Source organism: Mus caroli, chromosome 15 (genome assembly GCF_900094665.2).
Source record: "Mus caroli chromosome 15, CAROLI_EIJ_v1.1, whole genome shotgun sequence".
Classification (NCBI taxonomy): domain Eukaryota; kingdom Metazoa; phylum Chordata; class Mammalia; order Rodentia; family Muridae; genus Mus; species Mus caroli.
The window spans coordinates 5,343,434-5,348,288 of NC_034584.1; positions in this window are offsets into that span (position 1 = coordinate 5,343,434).

Below are 4,855 nucleotides of genomic sequence, written 5' to 3' on the forward strand. Positions count from 1 at the left end.
GTGAGGAATAAAAGCTGAGCATTTCTGTCCTACAACATAGTGTCAGAGACTTACAGGCAGCACTGATGACATTACCAAGGGATTAAAGCTGGATGGTGTCCTTTTGCCCAACTTGTGGTTGCTAACTCTTGTGGTAGAAGTGGAATTATGATTATAGGTGACATAAAATGTCCCAAAGAAGCAGAGTCTGGGAAATGGACTACAGGTGGCTGTTTGGCAAAGTTCATTTTCTTTTCAGCCCTTCCTTGCTTGGGGTCAAATGGTAAATAAAAAAATGAAGAGAGGAAGGACAGGCCTCGGTCACCTGCATGCTGGGTAGCCTCACCATCCAGAAAGGCTCCACAAAAGTGGCCAATTTTCCACACTGGTTTGAAAGAAAATAAAACTTGAGACCTGTGATTCATGTAATTTATGTCAAATAGCCCAAAGATTTGTTTGTGAGCTTTGAAACCTGGGGCTGAGAACATAGCAGAACAGGCCAGGACATGCCCAGGCAGGCCCTTCGTTAAGGCATTCCTGAGGCTGCTTAGCCATAAAGATAAAGAGAATGACATGCCAGACTGGCCCGGCACCTCCCTATCTCCCACCCTTCTGACCTAAGTTAAATGTTAACAGGCTGCTGATGTTTAAATGGCACAATCATGTGAAACCGTGCCAATTCCTCCCCCAGTCCCAGCCCCTTTTCTATAAAAACCCCTAGCTTCCAAGCCTCAGGGTTGAAACCACTGTCTCCTGCGTGAGATATGTTTTGACTCAGAGCTCCGCCATTAAACAGTCGAAACCACTGTCTCCTGCGTGAGATATGTTTTGACTCAGAGCTCCACCATTAAACTACCTCGTGTTTTTACACCAAGGTGTTCTGTTCTGTTCGTGATTCTTGGGTGCACACTGAATCGGGAATTGAGTGGGGGTTTCCCCACTAGGTTCTTTCAGTTTGAGTGGCCCACACTGCCACCTGAAGCAATGGTGATATCTAGGCTATGCTGCCACCGAGGGCCATGACTGTGTCCTTGGTCCTGTTTCATCCAGGGTCTGTGTTGATGTTCATGGCCTGTGTTACCACTGAAGGTCACATGTATATCCGTGGTCTGACTGAAGCCTATAGTCATGTTGATGTCTGTGAACTGTGCTACCACTGAGGGCCTTGTCTGGGTCTGTGGATCTACTGCAGCTAGAGGCCATGTTCATAGTCTGTGCTGTTGTGAGAAAGGACATGGAGGCCTGTGATTCAGGATTCCGCTGACTGTGAAGAACAAGAAACTACTTTTGCAGTGATATCAATGATTGCAGACGTATAGTTGAGAAAGAGAGACATGGACAACTTCTACCTCCATCTCACACCCCACCCCCAAAGAAGCAGTCTAAAAGTGTGACAGAGATGCTAAAGTTAGCTCTCCATAATTGATGGCTGCTGATAGGGGAGCAGAAGGAGAATAAAACTGTTCTGTTTAAGGAGTAGGCCGCTGAGAGTTTAACTACACTTCAGTGAGTATATAGATAACACGAATTGAACTTTTCTTTGAATGAGGAGGTTACAAGGGTGGGGACAATGAATTTTAATGTAGCAACAAGGTTGTTCTGGCAAGGGATCATATCCAAATACCTTCTAGATCTGTATGACTTTAGTACCCACATTTAGTCCCTAACAATGAAGGAAAGGTTAGTTTGTGAAAGCAATCGGCCATGTTTGGAAGTGATGTCTAATTGAGGGGCAGACAAAGTAATGAATATGAGAAAGACTTGACAGAATGAGTCAGATATAGGATATGCACAACTACTGAGAACAGACAGGAAAGAGAGATGACTTAAAGATCATCACAGGGAAAGAGAGTTCTTTTTTGTTTGGTTGTTTGGTTGTTTTTTTTTTGTTCTTTTGTGGTTTTGGTTTTGTTTTTTTTTTTTTTTGAGACATGGTTTCTTTTTTTTTTTTTAAAGATTTATTTATTTATTATATGTAAGTACACTGTAGCTGTCTTCAGACACTCCAGAAGAGGGCGCCAGATCTCGTTAAGGATGATTGTGAGCCACTATGTGGTTGCTGAGATTTGAACTCTGGACCTTCGGAAGAGCAGTCGGGTGCTCTTACCCACTGAGCCATCTCACCAGCCCCGAGACATGGTTTCTTTGTGTAGTCCTGGGTGTCCTGGAAGTCACTCTGTAGACCAGGCTGGCCTCGAACTCAGAAATCTGCCTGCCTCTGCCTCCCAAGTGCTGGGATTAAAGGCGTATGCCACCACTGCCTGGCGAGTCAGTCAGTTCTATTGACTTTAGTTGAGTACAGAGCAGGCCACTCAGTGGAATGGAGTTCCTTAGGCAGTTGAAACCAGAAAATGAGAAAAAATGAGAAGATTAGACCAAATTGCCAGAATTAGTTTGAGGCCAAGCAGAGCAATTGAATCAAAAGCCAAGAGCAGCCAGTTTAAATCAGTTATCTTGGAGAGGAATTTGAGCCATAGCAGCCAAGTTGAATGGGTCAGTCAGAGTTTAGAAAGAATTGGAAAGTGTGAGCTTTGGTAATAGTGCCAGGGTTTTGTGCCAGCCCATGGGATGGATCCCAAGTTGGGCTAGTCAACTTCAGTGAGCCTTTCCTTCAAACACTGCTCCAGTTTTCCCCCTGTATTTCTTTTAGACAGGAATAATTCTGGGTCAAAAATTTTGAAGATGGGTTGGTGACCCCACCCCTCCACTGGGGGTCACATCTATCCACTGGAGGTGAGCTCTTCAGGTTCCATCTCCCCACTGTTGGGTAATTTGCTCTCAGTGGGAGATGACGTACCTATCCAGTAGACTTGATGCCTCAGGGAAGGGGGATACCCGGAGGAGGTGGGGGGGGGGAGCACCCTCTCAGAGGCAAAGGGGAGTGGGCATGGGATGAAGACCTCTGGGAAGGAAGCAACATTTGGAATATAAATAAATAAAATAATTAATTAGAAATAAAGAAAGAGTGAGCTTCCTCTGAGACAACAATTACATCTGGTGAATTAAAGTTACTTTTACAGGTAGGGGGCTGACATGGAAGGTCTGGGAAATAAGTGTGATGGGGTGCATGATGTGAAATTCCCAAAGAATCAATACAAATATTATACATTTACTATGAAATGGCCACATTTACTATGTTCTTTAGATTCTCCCTACTCCTGCTGTTTTTAGCTCTGAGCACTCTGGATTATGTCTCCTTGACCACTTCTTAAAATGATGTGGGGTTCCTGATAGGTGCTTTATTTTTAATTTTTGAAATTATAATTTAGTTATGTTTCTCCCTTTCCTTCCTCCAAATCCTCTCCTTTGCCTTTCCCTGCCCCGGTGCTGACCCAGTCTCCTTGCACACTCACTAGCTGATGGTTCTGGAGTAAGACTTGAGACTCTGAATGATAACTCTTTCCTGAAGAATTTCCTTTTTTTTTTCTTTTTTTTTTTGGCTTGTTTTGACGTACCAGAAATTATGCATACTAGACAAATACTCTAACACTACACTATATCCCTAGCCCTCTTTGGACTTTTTATAAGTCGAGGTAATCTCATTAATTGCCTCAAACTTTTACTATAGCTTAAGTAGGGCTATAGTAAATTGTAATCCTCCTGCCTCTGCCTCCCCAGTAGCTGGGGTTACAGTCCTGCTCTGTCTAGCCTAGATAAAGATGACTTGTTTAGGCCTCAGTGATTAGCCCAAGCAGTAATCCTGAGTTTCTTTGCTTGAAACAGAATATGAGCTTTAAAAGCAGTGTTTAAAACCCTAGGCAGTGACATGTGAATCAGAACAGATTGTAGCTTGTTTTACTTTCCTGGGACTAGCAGGCAGACACTCTGCGGGCTTGTTGGCTTCACCCTGCAGGAGCAGAAATAAAGAAATAATATTCCAAGCAAGATTAAAATGTGTTTTAAAAAATAAAAAATAAAAAAAATGTGTTTTAAGCTGGCCCTCGGCCTACATGAACTGGGTATTTCTGGAAGGCAGGCTGGGGCTGAAAGAGACTTAAACTGCGAGAAAAGATAATGAAGCCAAGAAAATTTTTCTCTGATCAAGGCCCAGGATTTTACTCAGAGACTGTGCTTAAAAAGGGGAAAGCCCCCCCCCCCAATCCATTGTTGGTGCCTTCAGGATAGGATGTGCCTCTGGAATATCTCTGGGGCCTCTCAGCAGGTAGCAGGGTCTTGGAGGAGAGCAGTGGCAGGTGACAGAACAATAGAGCCATCTAGGTCAGAAGGCTCCACCCCAGGTGGTCTCATTCTCAGTGGCGGCAAGGTTTGCATCAGCCTGCTTCAGGCTGGGGGAGGCTACAAAAATGCATTTCCAAAAGAGAGGAAAATCAGAAAGCAAGCTCTCCCCCAGCCCACAGCTTAGAAGTGTGACATTGAACAAATGCCTATGAATGTTGAACCTTGACACAAGAGGAGATGCTTCCTAGCACAGTACCTGACTCAGAGCTGGACATCATCCCAGCCCTGGAGTTTGGATCAGAGTTTGACCAACAGAGCTTTAAGAAGAGGCCACAAATGGGCAATCTGTTCAGGTGAAGCTTGGAAAGGAACTGGGGGCTTAATGAGCTAATTTTCCATTAGATTAAAACCAGGTGATTTGGTAAGGGAGCCTGAAGGAAAAGCCTGAGGAGATAGAAGTGCCACAGGTGGATCCCTGTGATGGCATAGCAAGGGACGGGGCAGACTTAGAATCGCCACTTAATTTCTTGCTTTAAATCTACTACCATTCCCACCTTTGACCAGTAGAGTCTTAGTCAGGGTTTCTATTCCTGCACAAACATCATGACCAAGAAGCAGTTGGGGAGGAAAGGGTTTATTCAGCTTACATTTCCACACTGCTGTTCATGACTGAAGGAAGTCAGGACTGGAACTCAAG